This window comes from Ascaphus truei, chromosome 5 (assembly GCF_040206685.1).
Source record: "Ascaphus truei isolate aAscTru1 chromosome 5, aAscTru1.hap1, whole genome shotgun sequence".
NCBI lineage: Eukaryota > Metazoa > Chordata > Amphibia > Anura > Ascaphidae > Ascaphus > Ascaphus truei.
The window spans coordinates 4444011-4460249 of record NC_134487.1 but is presented as its reverse complement, the minus strand read 5'-3'; the positions used below and the strand labels follow the sequence as shown (position 1 = coordinate 4460249).

Sequence of the window (16239 nt, the reverse complement as noted above, 5' to 3'; positions counted from 1 at the left end):
TGGTATCTCCCCGGGGCTGTGGTATCTCCCCGGGGCTGTGGTATCTCCCCGGGGCTGTGGTATCTCCCCGGGGCTGTGGTATCTCCCCGGGGCTGTGGTATCTCCCCCAGGGCTGCGGTATCTCCCCGGGGCTGCGGTATGTCCCCCGGGGCTGCGGTATCTCCCCGGGGCTGCGGTATCTCCTCGGGGCTGTGGTATCTCCCTCGGGGCTGTGGTATCTCCCTCGGGGCTGTGGTATCTCCTCGGGGCTGTGGTATCTCCCTCGGGGCTGTGGTATCTCCCTCGGGGCTGTGGTATCTCCCCGGGGCTGTGGTATCTCCCTCGGGGCTGCGGTATCTCCCTCGGGGCTGCGGTATCTCCCCGGGGCTGCGGTATCTCCCCGGGGCTGTGGTATCTCCCTCGGGGCTGTGGTATCTCCCTCGGGGCTGTGGTATCTCCCTCGGGCTGTGGTATCTCCCTCGGGGCTGTGGTATCTCCCTCGGGGCTGTGGTATCTCCCTCGGGGCTGTGGTATCTCCCTCGGGGCTGTGGTATCTCCCTCGGGGCTGTGGTATCTCCCTCGGGGCTGTGGTATCTCCCTCGGGGCTGTGGTATCTCCCTCGGGGCTGTGGTATCTCCCCTGGGGCTGCGGTATCTCCCCAGGGCTGCGGTATCTCCCCGGGGCTGCGGTATCTCCCCGGGGCTGTGGTATCTCCCTCGGGGCTGTGGTATCTCCCTCTATCTCCCTCGGGGCTGTGGTATCTCCCTCGGGGCTGTGGTATCTCCCTGGGGCTGCGGTATTTCCCCGGGGCTGTGGTATCTCCCTCGGGGCTGCCCCGGGGCTGTGGTATACCCCCGGGGCTGTGGTATCTCCCCGGGGCTGTGGTATCTCCCCGGGGCTGTGGTATCTCCCCGGGGCTGTGGTATCTCCCCGGGGCTGTGGTATCTCCCCGGGGCTGTGGTATCTCCCCGGGGCTGTGGTATCTCCCCGGGGCTGTGGTATCTCCCCGGGGCTGTGGTATCTCCCCCGGGGCTGTGGTATCTCCCCCGGGGCTGTGGTATCTCCCCGGGCTGTGGTATCTCCCCGGGGCTGTGGTATCTCCCCGGGGCTGTGGTATCTCCCCGGGGCTGTGGTATCTCCCCGGGGCTGTGGTATACCCCTGGGGCTGTGGTATCTCCCCGGGGCTGTGGTATCTCCCCGGGGCTGTGGTATCTCCCCCGTGGCTGCGGTATCTCCCCGGGGCTGCGGTATGTCCCCCGGGGCTGTGGTATCTCCCCGGGGCTGTGGTATCTCCCCGGGGCTGTGGTATCTCCCCGGGGCTGTGGTATCTCCCCGGGGCTGTGGAATCTCCCCGGGGCTGTGGTATCTCCCCGGGGCTGTGGTATCTCCCTCGGGGCTGTGGTATCTCCCGGGGGCTGTGGTATCTCCCTCTGGGCTGCGGTATCTCCCTCGGGGCTGCGGTATCTCCCCGGGACTGTGGTATCTCCCTCAGGGCTATGGTATCTCCCTCAGGGCTATGGTATCTCCTTCGGGGCTGTGGTATCTCCCCGGGGCTGTGGTATCTCCCCGGGGCTGTGGTATCTCCCCGGGGCTGTGGTATCTCCCCGGGGCTGTGGTATACCCCTCTGGGCTGTGGTATCTCCCTCTGGGCTGTGGTATCTCCCCGGGGCTGTGGTATCTCCCTCGGGGCTGCGGTATCTCCCCGGGGCTGTGGTATCTCCCTCTGGGCTGTGGTATCTCCCCGGGGCTGTGGTATCTCCCTCTGGGCTGTGGTATCTCCCTCTGGGCTGTGGTATCTCCCTCTGGGCTGTGGTATCTCCCCGGGGCTGTGGTATCTCCCTCTGGGCTGTGGTATCTCCCTCTGGGCTGTGGTATCTCCCTCTGGGCTGTGGTATCTCCCCCGGGCTGTGGTATCTCCCCGGGGCTGTGGTATCTCCCCGGGGCTGTGGTATCTCCCCGGGGCTGTGGTATCTCCCCGGGGCTGTGGTATCTCCCCGGGGCTGTGGTATCTCCCCGGGGCTGTGGTATCTCCCCCGGGGCTGTGGTATCTCCCCCGGGGCTGTGGTATCTCCCCCGGGGCTGTGGTATCTCCCCGGGGCTGTGGTATCTCCCCGGGGCTGTGGTATCTCCCCGGGGCTGTGGTATACCCCCGGGGCTGTGGTATCTCCCCGGGGCTGTGGTATCTCCCCCGTGGCTGCGGTATGTCCCCCGGGGCTGCGGTATCTCCCTCGGGGCTGCGGTATCTCCCTCGGGGCTGTGGTATCTCCCTCGGGGCTGTGGTATCTCCCTCGGGGCTGTGGTATCTCCCCGGGGCTGTGGTATCTCCCTCGGGGCTGTGGTATCTCCCTCGGGGCTGTGGTATCTCCCCTGGGGCTGCGGTATCTCCCCAGGGCTGTGGTATCTCCCCGGGGCTGTGGTATCTCCCCGGGGCTGTGGTATCTCCCCGGGGCTGTGGTATCTCCCTCGGGGCTGTGGTATCTCCCTCTATCTCCCTCGGGGCTGTGGTATCTCCCTCGGGGCTGTGGTATCTCCCTGGGGCTGCGGTATTTCCCCGGGGCTGTGGTATCTCCCTCGGGGCTGCCCCGGGGCTGTGGTATACCCCCGGGGCTGTGGTATCTCCCCGGGGCTGTGGTATCTCCCCGGGGCTGTGGTATCTCCCCGGGGCTGTGGTATCTCCCCGGGGCTGTGGTATCTCCCCGGGGCTGTGGTATCTCCCCGGGGCTGTGGTATCTCCCCGGGGCTGTGGTATCTCCCCGGGGCTGTGGTATCTCCCCCGGGGCTGTGGTATCTCCCCCGGGGCTGTGGTATCTCCCCGGGGCTGTGGTATCTCCCCGGGGCTGTGGTATACCCCTGGGGCTGTGGTATCTCCCCGGGGCTGTGGTATCTCCCCGGGGCTGTGGTATCTCCCCGGGGCTGTGGTATCTCCCCGGGGCTGTGGTATCTCCCCGGGGCTGTGGTATCTCCCCCGGGGCTGTGGTATCTCCCCCGGGGCTGTGGTATCTCCCCGGGGCTGTGGTATCTCCCCGGGGCTGTGGTATACCCCTGGGGCTGTGGTATCTCCCCGGGGCTGTGGTATCTCCCCGGGGCTGTGGTATCTCCCCCGTGGCTGCGGTATCTCCCCGGGGCTGCGGTATGTCCCCCGGGGCTGTGGTATCTCCCCGGGGCTGTGGTATCTCCCCGGGGCTGTGGTATCTCCCCGGGGCTGTGGTATCTCCCCGGGGCTGTGGAATCTCCCCGGGGCTGTGGTATCTCCCCGGGGCTGTGGTATCTCCCGGGGGCTGTGGTATCTCCCGGGGGCTGCGGTATCTCCCTCGGGGCTGCGGTATCTCCCCGGGACTGTGGTATCTCCCTCAGGGCTATGGTATCTCCTTCGGGGCTGTGGTATCTCCCCGGGGCTGTGGTATCTCCCCGGGGCTGTGGTATCTCCCCGGGGCTGTGGTATACCCCTCTGGGCTGTGGTAGCTCCCTCTGGGCTGTGGTATCTCCCCGGGGCTGTGGTATCTCCCTCGGGGCTGCGGTATCTCCCCGGGGCTGTGGTATCTCCCCGGGGCTGTGGTATCTCCCCCGGGGCTGTGGTATCTCCCCCGGGGCTGTGGTATCTCCCCGGGGCTGTGGTATCTCCCCGGGGCTGTGGTATCTCCCCGGGGCTGTGGTATACCCCCGGGGCTGTGGTATCTCCCCGGGGCTGTGGTATCTCCCCGGGGCTGTGGTATCTCCCCCGTGGCTGCGGTATCTCCCCGGGGCTGCGGTATGTCCCCCGGGGCTGTGGTATCTCCCCGGGGCTGCGGTATCTCCCCGGGGCTGTGGTATCTCCCCGGGGCTGTGGTATCTCCCCGGGGCTGTGGAATCTCCCCGGGGCTGTGGTATCTCCCCGGGGCTGTGGTATCTCCCCGGGGCTGTGGTATCTCCCTCGGGGCTGTGGTATCTCCCGGGGGCTGTGGTATCTCCCTCTGGGCTGCGGTATCTCCCTCGGGGCTGCGGTATCTCCCCGGGACTGTGGTATCTCCCTCAGGGCTATGGTATCTCCCTCAGGGCTATGGTATCTCCTTCGGGGCTGTGGTATCTCCCCGGGGCTGTGGTATCTCCCCGGGGCTGTGGTATCTCCCCGGGGCTGTGGTATACCCCTCTGGGCTGTGGTATCTCCCTCTGGGCTGTGGTATCTCCCCGGGGCTGTGGTATCTCCCTCGGGGCTGCGGTATCTCCCCGGGGCTGTGGTATCTCCCTCTGGGCTGTGGTATCTCCCCGGGGCTGTGGTATCTCCCTCTGGGCTGTGGTATCTCCCTCTGGGCTGTGGTATCTCCCTCTGGGCTGTGGTATCTCCCCGGGGCTGTGGTATCTCCCTCTGGGCTGTGGTATCTCCCTCTGGGCTGTGGTATCTCCCTCTGGGCTGTGGTATCTCCCCCGGGCTGTGGTATCTCCCCCGGGGCTGCGGTATCTCCCCCGGGGCTGCGGTATCTCCCCCGGGGCTGCGGTATCTCCCCCGGGGCTGCGGTATCTCCCCCGGGGCTGCGGTATGTCCCCCGGGGCTGTGGTATCTCCCCCGGGGCTGCGGTATCTCCCCCGGGGCTGCGGTATCTCCCCGGGGCTGTGGTATCTCCCCGGGGCTGTGGTATCTCCTCGGGGCTGTGGTATCTCCCTGGGGCTGTGGTATCTCCCCGGGGCTGTGGTATCTCCCTCGGGGCTGTGGTATCTCCCTCGGGGCTGTGGTATCTCCCTCGGGGCTGTGGTATCTCCCTCGGGGCTGTGGTATCTCCCTCGGGGCTGTGGTATCTCCCTGGGGCTGTGGTATCTCCTCGGGGCTGTGGTATCTCCCCCGGGGCTGTGGTATCTCCCCCGGGGCTGTGGTATCTCCCTCGGGGCTGTGGTATCTCCCTCGGGGCTGTGGTATCTCCCTCGGGGCTGCGGTATCTCCCTCGGGGCTGCGGTATCTCCCCGGGGCTGCGGTATCTCCCCGGGGCTGTGGTATCTCCCTCGGGGCTGTGGTATCTCCCCGGGGCTGTGGTATCTCCCTCGGGGCCGTGGTATCTCCCCTGGGGCTGCGGTATCTCCCTGGGGCTGCGGTATCTCCCCAGGGCTGTGGTATCTCCCCGGGGCTGTGGTATCTCCCCGGGGCTGTGGTATCTCCCTCGGGGCTGTGGTATCTCCCTCTATCTCCCTCGGGGCTGTGGTATCTCCCTCGGGGCTGTATCTCCCTCGGGGCTGTGGTATCTCCCTCGGGGCTGCGGTATTTCCCCGGGGCTGTGGTATCTCCTTCGGGGCTGCCCCGGGGCTGTGGTATACCCCCGGGGCTGTGGTATCTCCCCGGGGCTGTGGTATCTCCCCGGGGCTGTGGTATCTCCCCGGGGCTGTGGTATCTCCCCGGGGCTGTGGTATCTCCCCGGGGCTGTGGTATCTCCCCGGGGCTGTGGTATCTCCCCGGGGCTGTGGTATCTCCCCGGGGCTGTGGTATACCCCCGGGGCTGTGGTATCTCCCCGGGGCTGTGGTATCTCCCCGGGGCTGCGGTATCTCCCCGGGGCTGCGGTATGTCCCCCGGGGCTGTGGTATCTCCCCGGGGCTTTGGTATCTCCCCGGGGCTGTGGTATCTCCCCGGGGCTGTGGTATACCCCCGGGGCTGTGGTATCTCCCTCGGGGCTGTGGTATCTCCCTCGGGGCTGTGGTATCTCCCCGGGGCTGTGGTATCTCCCCGGGGCTGTGGTATCTCCCTCGGGGCTGTGGTATCTCCCCGGGGCTGTGGTATCTCCCTCGGGGCTGTGGTATCTCCCTCGAGGCTGTGGTATCTCCCTCGGGGCTGTGGTATCTCCCTCGGGGCTGTGATATCTCCCCGGGGCTGTGATATCTCCCAGGGGCTGTGATATCTCCCCGGGGCTGTGGTATCTCCCCGGGGCTGTGGTATCTCCCTCGGGGCTGCGGTATCTCCCCGGGGCTGCGGTATTTCCCCGGGGCTGTGGTATCTCCCCGGGGCTGTGGTATCTCCCCGGGGCTGTGGTATCTCCTCGGGGCTGTGGTATCTCCTCGGGGCTGTGGTATCTCCTCGGGGCTGTGGTATCTCCCCGGGGCTGTGGTATCTCCCCGGGGCTGTGGTATCTCCCTCGGGGCTGTGGTATCTCCCCGGGGCTGTGGTATCTCCCCGGGGCTGTGGTATCTCCCCGGGGCTGTGGTATCTCCCTCGGGGCTGTAGTATACCCGTGATCGGCATTACTTACATGAACGCGCACAATGCGTTATTTAAAGGATGGGCATATAAGGTACATGGCCCCTGTTCTAAACATAATCATTCATTTTCATTCTCACAAATACATTAAAATACTTCAAAAATCAATTAAAAGAAATGGTTATAATTTCCAAAAAAGATTCTGTTGAGTTTGTATAATCTTATTTAAAGACTTTTTTTTAGTTACAAATGCTTATAGAGAAATGTAATTGGGAAAATCTATTTGTTATTTGTATTCGATTTTCTTGTGTTGGTTTTATTCACTATCCCTGTTGTATTTATTATACTTTAAAGTCTTCAGTAATATTTAATAAAATAACTCTCCATGTTAATGTAATATATACAGGCATAGCCCGCATTAACATACGCAATGGGACCGGAGCGTGTATGTAACTATGTAACACAGGCATACCCCACATTAACGTACGCAATGGGACCGGAGCATGTATGTAACTATGTAACACAGGCATACCCCGCATTAACATACGCAATGGGACCGGAGCATGTATGTAACTATGTAACTACAGGCATACCCCGCATTAACATACGCAATGGGATCGGAGCATGTATGTAACTATGTAACACAGGCATACCCCGCATTAACGTACGCAATGGGACTGGAGCATGTATGTAACTATGTAACACAGGCATACCCCGCATTAACGTACGCAATGGGACTGGAGCATGTATGTAACTATGTAACGCAGGCATACCCCGCATTAACGTGCGCAATGGGACTGGAGCATGTATGTAATTATGTAACACAGGCACACCCCGCATTAACGTACGCAATGGGACCGGAGCATGTATGTGACTATGTAACACAGGCATACCCCGCATTAACGTACGCAATGGGACCGGAGCATGTATGTAACTATGTAACACAGGCATACCCCGCATTAACGTACGCAATGGGACCGGAGCATGTATGTAACTATGTAACACAGGCATACCCCGCATTAACGTACGCAATGGGACCGGAGCATGTATGTAACACAGGCATACCCCGCATTAACGTACGCAATGGGACCGGAGCATGTATGTAACTATGTAACACAGGCATACCCCGCATTAACGTACGCAATGGGACTGGAGCATGTATGTAACTATGTAACACAGGCATACCCCGCATTAACGTACGCAATGGGACCGGAGCATGTATGTAACTATGTAACACAGGCATACCCCGCATTAACGTACGCAATGGGACCGGAGCATGTATGTAAAGCGAAAATTTACTTAAAGTGAAGCACGACCTTTTTTCACTTGGGTAGAGGTACGGAGCCGGTATCGCTGTTCAGGACGTGCCGACAGGCGCATGCGTGAGCTGCCGCTGTTCATGACGTGCCTGTGTCCTACTCGCAGGCGCATGCGTGAGCTGCCGCTGTTCAGGACGTGCCTGTGTCCTACTCGCAGGCGCATGCGTGAGCTGCCTCTGTTCAGGACGTGCCTGTGTCCTACTCGCAGGCGCATGCGTGAGCTGGCGCTGTTCAGGACATGCCTGTGTCCTCGCAGGCGCATGCGCGAGCTGCCGCTGTTCAGGACGTGCCTGTGTCCTACTCGCAGGCGCATGCGCGAGCTGCCGCTGTTCAGGACGTGCCTGTGTCCTACTCGCAGGCGCATGCGCAAGCTGCCGCTGTTCATGACGTGCCTGTGTCCTACTCGCAGGCGCATGCGTGAGCTGCCTCTGTTCAGGACGTGCCTGTGTCCTACTCGAAGGCGCATGCGCGAGCTGCCGCTGTTCAGGACGTGCCTGTGTCCTACTCGCAGGCGCATGCGTGAGCTGCCTCTGTTCAGGATGTGCCTGTGTCATACTCGCAGGCGCATGCGCGAGCTGCCGCTGTTCAGGATGTGCCTGTGTCATACTCGCAGGCGCATGCGTGAGCTGCCGCTGTTCCGGACGTGCCTGTGTCCTACTCGCAGGCGCATGTGTGAGCTGCCGCTGTTCGGGACGTGCCTGTGTCCTACTCGCAGACGCATGCGTGAGCTGCCGCTGTTCATGACGTGCCTGTGTCATACTCGCAGACGCATGCGTGAGCTGCCGCTGTTCCGGACGTGCCTGTGTCCTACTCGCAGGCGCATGTGTGAGCTGCCGCTGTTCATGACGTGCCTGTGTCCTACTCGCAGGCGCATGCGTGAGCTGCCTCTGTTCAGGACGTGCCTGTGTCCTACTCGAAGGCGCATGCGCGAGCTGCCGCTGTTCGGGACGTGCCTGTGTCCTACTCGCAGACGCATGCGTGAGCTGCCGCTGTTCGGGACGTGCCTGTGTCCTACTCGTAGGCGCATGTGTGAGCTGCCGCTGTTCGGGACGTGCCTGTGTCCTACTCGCAGACGCATGCGTGAGCTGCCGCTGTTCGGGACGTGCCTGTGTCCTACTCGCAGACGCATGCGTGAGCTGCCGCTGTTCGGGACGTGCCTGTATCCTACTCGCAGGCGCAGGCGCATGCGTGTGCTGCCGCTGTTCGGGACGTGCCTGTGTCCTACTCGCAGACGCATGTGTTTGCTGCCGCTGTTCGGGATGTGCCTGTGTCCTACTCGCAGGCGCATGCGTGAGCTGCCTCTGTTCAGGACGTGCCTGTGTCCTACTCGCAGGCGCATGCTTGAGCTGCCGCTGTTCGGGACGTGCCTGTGTCCTACTCGCAGGCGCATGTGTGAGCTGCCGCTGTTCAGGACGTGCCTGTGTCCTACTCGCAGGCGCATGTGTGAGCTGCCGCTGTTCAGGACGTGCCTGTGTCCTACTCGCAGGCGCATGCGTGAGCTGCCGCTATTCAGGACGTGCCGACAGGCGCATGCGTGAGCTGCCGCTGTTCGGGACGTGCCTGTGTCGTACTCGCAGGCGCATGCGTGAGCTGCCGCTGTTCGGGACGTGCCTGTGTCCTACTCGCAGGCGCATGCGTGAGCTGCCGCTGTTCGGGACGTGCCTGTGTCCTACTCGCAGGCGCATGCGTGAGCTGCCGTTTTCCAATTGGTCGAGGGGAATCAGGGCGTCACACAACTACGGCGTCTGTAGGGCTGAATTGTCCATACTTGCGAAGCGAGCGTACGGACGCAGGGGAATGGCGCTATTGTAAATATGTCCGTAAAGTGAAGGTCCGTATGGCAGGGTATGCTGTGTACATGTTAGTGACAGAGTTCAGTGGCAGGTGCACACGCGTGTGACGCGTGACATGTGCATGCTTACTATTGACTTATTTTATGTCAATCATTAAGCAATGTTTTCGATGATTTTCCCGCCAGGAGGAAGACTGAAGATATTTTCCCAGTTCCGGTTACCGGCAGCTACAAGCAGAGATGTACCCGCGCCTGAGATGTACCCGCGCCTGAGATGTACCCGCGCCTGAGATGTACCCGCACCTGAGATGTACCCGCGCCTGAGATGTACCCGCGCCTGAGATGTACCCGCGCCTGAGATGTACCCGCGCCTGAGATGTACCCGCGCCTGAGATGTACCCGCGCCTGAGATGTACCCGCGCCTGAGATGTACCCGCGCCTGAGATGTACCCGCGCCTGAGATGTACCCGCGCCTGAGATGTACCCGCGCCTGAGATGTACCCGCGCCTGAGATGTACCCGCGCCTGAGATGTACCCGCGCCTGAGATGTACCCGCGCCTGAGATGTACCCGCGCCTGAGATGTACCCGCGCCTGAGATGTACCCGCGCCTGAGATGTACCCGCGCCTGAGATGTACCCGCGCCTGAGATGTACCCGCGCCTGAGACTTCTCCTCTGAGACCGGACCCGTTCCCTCACAAGGTATGAACAGCTTCCGTGTTTGGGGAGTATCCTTCATATAGGAGAGAGACGCCGGCAGCATCTCTTACCGTGTTACTCGCCGGCAGCATCTCTTACCGTGTTACTCGCCGGCAGCATCTCTTACCGTCTTACTCGCCGGCAGCATCTCTTACCGTGTTACTCGCCGGCAGCATCTCTTACCGTGTTACTCGCCGGCAGCATCTCTTACCGTGTTACTCGCCGGCAGCATCTCTTACCGTGTTACTCGCCAGCAGCATCCCTTACCGTGTTACTCGCCAGCAGCATCTCTTACCGTGTTACTCGCCAGCATCTCTTACCGTGTTACTCGCCGGCAGCTTCTCTTACCGTGTTACTCGCCGGCAGCATCTCTTACCGTGTTACTCGCCGGCAGCATCTCTTACCGTGTTACTCGCCGGCAGCGTCTCTTACCGTGTTACTCGCCGGCAGCATCTCTTACCGTGTTACTCGCCGGCAGCATCTCTTACCGTGTTACTCGCCGGCAGCATCTCTTACCGTGTTACTCGCCGGCAGCATCTCTTACCGTGTTACTCGCCGGCAGCATCTCTTACCGTGTTACTCGCCGGCAGCTTCTCTTACCGTGTTACTCGCCAGCAGCATCTCTTACCGTGTTACTCGCCGGCAGCGTCTCTTACCGTGTTACTCGCCGGCAGCGTCTCTTACCGTGTTACTCGCCGGCAGCTTCTCTTACTGTGTTACTCGCCGGCAGCATCTCTTACCGTGTTACTCGCCGGCAGCATCCCTTACCGTGTTACTCCCCGGCAGCATCTCTTACCGTGTTACTCGCCGGCAGCATCTCTTACCGTGTTACTCGCCGGCAGCATCTCTTACCGTGTTACTCGCCGGCAGCATCTCTTACCGTGTTACTCGCCGGCAGCATCTCTTACCGTGTTACTCGCCGGCAGCATCTCTTACCGTGTTACTCGCCGGCAGCTTCTCTTACCGTGTTACTCGCCGGCAGCATCCCTTACCGTGTTACTCGCCGGCAGCATCTCTTACCGTGTTACTCGCCGGCAGCATCTCTTACCGTGTTACTCGCCGGCAGCATCTCTTACCGTGTTACTCGCCGGCATCATCTCTTACCGTGTTACTCGCCGGCAGCATCTCTTACCGTGTTACTCGCCGGCAGCATCTCTTACCGTGTTACTCGCCGGCAGCATCTCTTACTGTGTTACTCGCCGGCAGCTTCTCTTACCGTGTTACTCGCCGGCAGCATCCCTTACCGTGTTACTCCCCGGCAGCATCTCTTACCGTGTTACTCGCCAGCAGCTTCTCTTACTGTGTTACTCGCCGGCAGCTTCTCTTACCGTGTTACTCGCCGGCAGCATCCCTTACCGTGTTACTCCCCGGCAGCATCTCTTACCGTGTTACTCGCCGGCAGCATCTCTTACCGTGTTACTCGCCGGCAGCATCTCTTACCGTGTTACTCCCCGGCAGCATCTCTTACCGTGTTACTCGCCGGCAGCATCTCTTACCGTGTTACTCGCCAGCAGCATCTCTTACCGTGTTACTCGCCGGCAGCATCTCTTACCGTGTTACTCGCCGGCAGCATCCCTTACCGTGTTACTCGCCGGCAGCATCTCTTACCGTGTTACTCGCCGGCAGCATCCCTTACCGTGTTACTCGCCGGCAGCATCCCTTACCGTGTTACTCGCCGGCAGCATCTCTTACCGTGTTACTCGCCGGCAGCATCCCTTACCGTGTTACTCGCCGGCAGCATCTCTTACCGTGTTACTCGCCGGCAGCATCTCTTACCGTGTTACTCGCCGGCAGCATCTCTTACCGTGTTACTCGCCGGCAGCATCTCTTACCGTGTTACTCGCCGGCAGCTTCTCTTACCGTGTTACTCGCCGGCAGCATCCCTTACCGTGTTACTCGCCGGCAGCATCTCTTACCGTGTTACTCGCCGGCAGCATCTCTTACCGTGTTACTCGCCGGCAGCATCTCTTACCGTGTTACTCGCCGGCAGCATCTCTTACCGTGTTACTCCCCGGCAGCATCTCTTACCGTGTTACTCGCCGGCAGCATCTCTTACCGTGTTACTCGCCGGCAGCATCTCTTACCGTGTTACTCGCCGGCAGCATCTCTTACTGTGTTACTCGCCGGCAGCATCTCTTACCGTGTTACTCGCCGGCAGCATCTCTTACCGTGTTACTCGCCGGCAGCATCTCTTACCGTGTTACTCGCCAGCAGCATCTCTTACCGTGTTACTCGCCAGCAGCATCTCTTACCGTGTTACTCGCCGGCAGCATCTCTTACCGTGTTACTCGCCAGCAGCATCTCTTACCGTGTTACTCGCCAGCAGCATCTCTTACCGTGTTACTCGCCGGCAGCATCTCTTACCGTGTTACTCGCCGTCAGCATCTCTTACCGTGTTACTCGCCGGCAGCTTCTCTTACCGTGTTACTCGCCGGCAGCATCTCTTACCGTGTTACTCGCCAGCAGCATCTCTTACCGTGTTACTCGCCGGCAGCATCTCTTACCGTGTTACTCGCCAGCAGCATCTCTTACCGTGTTACTCGCCGGCAGCATCTCTTACCGTGTTACTCGCCGGCAGCATCTCTTACCGTGTTACTCGCCGGCAGCATCTCTTACCGTGTTACTCGCCGGCAGCATCTCTTACCGTGTTACTCGCCGGCAGCATCTCTTACCGTGTTACTCGCCGGCAGCTTCTCTTACTGTGTTACTCGCCGGCAGCATCTCTTACCGTGTTACTCGCCGGCAGCATCTCTTACCGTGTTACTCGCCGGCAGCATCTCTTACCGTGTTACTCGCCGGCAGCATCTCTTACCGTGTTACTCGCCGGCAGCTTCTCTTACCGTGTTACTCGCCGGCAGCATCTCTAACCGTGTTACTCGCCGGCAGCTTCTCTTACCGTGTTACTCGCCGGCAGCATCTCTTACCGTGTTACTCGCCGGCAGCTTCTCTTACCGTGTTACTCGCCGGCAGCTTCTCTTACCGTGTTACTCGCCGGCAGCTTCTCTTACCGTGTTACTCGCCGGCAGCATCTCTTACTGTGTTACTCGCCGGCAGCTTCTCTTACCGTGTTACTCGCCGGCAGCATCTCTTACTGTGTTACTCGCCGGCAGCGTCTCTTACCGTGTTACTCGCCGGCAGCTTCTCTTACCGTGTTACTCGCCGGCAGCATCTCTTACTGTGTTACTCGCCGGCAGCTTCTCTTACCGTGTTACTCGCCGGCAGCATCTCTTACCGTGTTACTCGCCGGCAGCGTCTCTTACCGTGTTACTCGCCGGCAGCATCTCTTACCGTGTTACTCGCTGGCAGCATCTCTTACCGTGTTACTCGCCGGCAGCATCCCTTACCGTGTTACTCGCCGGCAGCGTCTCTTACCGTGTTACTCGCCGGCAGCATCTCTTACCGTGTTACTCGCCGGCAGCTTCTCTTACCGTCTTACTCGCCGGCAGCATCTCTTACCGTGTTACTCGCCAGCAGCATCTCTTACCGTGTTACTCGCCGGCAGCATCTCTTACCGTGTTACTCGCCGGCAGCATCCCTTACCGTGTTACTCGCCGGCAGCATCTCTTACCGTGTTACTCGCCGGCAGCATCTCTTACCGTGTTACTCGCCGGCAGCATCTCTTACCGTGTTACTCGCCGGCAGCTTCTCTTACCGTGTTACTCGCCGGCAGCGTCTCTTACCGTGTTACTCGCCGGCAGCATCTCTTACCGTGTTACTCGCCGGCAGCATCTCTTACCGTGTTACTCGCCGGCAGCGTCTCTTACCGTGTTACTCGCCGGCAGCATCCCTTACCGTGTTACTCGCCGGCAGCATCTCTTACCGTGTTACTCGCCGGCAGCATCTCTTACCGTGTTACTCGCCGGCAGCATCTCTTACCGTGTTACTCGCCGGCAGCATCTCTTACCGTGTTACTCGCCAGCAGCATCTCTTACCGTGTTACTCGCCAGCAGCATCCCTTACCGTGTTACTCGCCAGCAGCATCTCTTACCGTGTTACTCGCCAGCAGCATCTCTTACTGTGTTACTCGCCGGCAGCATCTCTTACCGTGTTACTCGCCGGCAGCGTCTCTTACCGTGTTACTCGCCGGCAGCATCTCTTACCGTGTTACTCGCCGGCAGCATCTCTTACCGTGTTACTCGCCGGCAGCGTCTCTTACCGTGTTACTCGCCAGCAGCATCTCTTACTGTGTTACTCGCCGGCAGCATCTCTTACCGTGTTACTCGCCGGCAGCATCTCTTACCGTGTTACTCGCCGGCAGCATCTCTTACCGTGTTACTCGCCGGCAGCATCTCTTACCGTGTTACTCGCCGGCAGCGTCTCTTACCGTGTTACTCGCCAGCAGCATCTCTTACCGTGTTACTCGCCAGCAGCATCTCTTACCGTGTTACTCGCCAGCAGCGTCTCTTACCGTGTTACTCGCCGGCAGCATCTCTTACCGTGTTACTCGCCGGCAGCTTCTCTTACCGTGTTACTCGCCAGCAGCATCTCTTACCGTGTTACTCCCCGGCAGCATCTCTTACTGTGTTACTCGCCGGCAGCATCTCTTACCGTGTTACTCGCCGGCAGCATCCCTTACCGTGTTACTCCCCGGCAGCATCTCTTACTGTGTTACTCGCCGGCAGCTTCTCTTACCGTGTTACTCGCCGGCAGCATCTCTTACCGTGTTACTCGCCGGCAGCTTCTCTTACCGTGTTACTCGCCGGCAGCATCCCTTACCGTGTTACTCGCCAGCAGCATCTCTTACCGTGTTACTCGCCAGCAGCATCTCTTACCGTGTTACTCGCCAGCAGCTTCTCTTACCGTGTTACTCGCCGGCAGCATCTCTTACCGTGTTACTCCCCGGCAGCATCTCTTACCGTGTTACTCGCCGGCAGCTTCTCTTACCGTGTTACTCGCCAGCAGCATCTCTTACCGTGTTACTCGCCAGCAGCTTCTCTTACCGTGTTACTCGCCGGCAGCATCTCTTACCGTGTTACTCCCCGGCAGCATCTCTTACCGTGTTACTCGCCGGCAGCATCTCTTACCGTGTTACTCGCCGGCAGCATCTCTTACCGTGTTACTCGCCGGCAGCATCTCTTACCGTGTTACTCGCCGGCAGCATCTCTTACCGTGTTACTCGCCGGCAGCTTCTCTTACCGTGTTACTCGCCGGCAGCTTCTCTTACCGTGTTACTCGCCGGCAGCTTCTCTTACCGTGTTACTCGCCAGCAGCATCTCTTACCGTGTTACTCGCCGGCAGCATCTCTTACCGTGTTACTCGCCGGCAGCATCTCTTACCGTGTTACTCGCCGGCAGCATCTCTTACCGTGTTACTCGCCGGCAGCATCTCTTACCGTGTTACTCGCCGGCAGCATCTCTTACCGTGTTACTCGCCAGCAGCATCCCTTACCGTGTTACTCCCCGGCAGCATCTCTTACCGTGTTATTCGCCGGCAGCATCTCTTACCATGTTACTCGCCGGCAGCATCTCTTACCGTGTTACTCGCCGGCAGCATCTCTTACTGTGTTACTCGCCGGCAGCTTCTCTTACCGTGTTACTCGCCGGCAGCATCTCTTACCGTGTTACTCGCCGGCAGCATCCCTTACCGTGTTACTCGCCGGCAGCATCTCTTACCGTGTTACTCGCCGGCAGCATCTCTTACCGTGTTACTCGCCGGCAGCATCTCTTACCGTGTTACTCCCCGGCAGCATCTCTTACCGTGTTACTCGCCGGCAGCATCTCTTACCGTGTTACTCGCCGGCAGCATCTCTTACCGTGTTACTCGCCGGCAGCATCCCTTACCGTGTTACTCGCCGGCAGCATCTCTTACCGTGTTACTCGCCGGCAGCATCTCTTACCGTGTTACTCGCCGGCAGCATCTCTTACCGTGTTACTCGCCGGCAGCATCCCTTACCGTGTTACTCGCCGGCAGCATCTCTTACCGTGTTACTCGCCGGCAGCATCTCTTACCGTGTTACTCGCCGGCAGCATCTCTTACCGTGTTACTCGCCGGCAGCTTCTCTTACCGTGTTACTCGCCGGCAGCATCTCTTACCGTGTTACTCCCCGGCAGCATCTCTTACCGTGTTACTCGCCGGCAGCATCTCTTACCGTGTTACTCGCCAGCAGCATCTCTTACCGTGTTACTCGCCGGCAGCATCCCTTACCGTGTTAATCCCCGGCAGCATCCCTTACCGTGTTACTCGCCGGCAGCATCCCTTACCGTGTTACTCGCCGGCAGCTTCTCTTACCGTGTTACTCGCCGGCAGCTTCTCTTACCGTGTTACTCGCCGGCAGCATCTCTTACCGTGTTACTCGCCGG

The 16239-nt window shown here is 60.3% G+C and overlaps 1 protein-coding gene across 1 annotated transcript in view; it reads left to right on the top strand.

Annotated features, from left to right (window-relative positions):
* PPP6R2 (protein phosphatase 6 regulatory subunit 2) overlaps window positions 1-16239 on the top strand; it is a 210669-nt gene that overhangs the window by 30974 nt on the left and 163456 nt on the right. Inside the window, exon 2 of the mRNA XM_075599251.1 lies at window positions 9429-9943. The gene's annotated coding sequence lies outside the window, so the exon portion shown is untranslated. The remainder of the gene's footprint in view (window positions 1-9428; window positions 9944-16239) is intronic.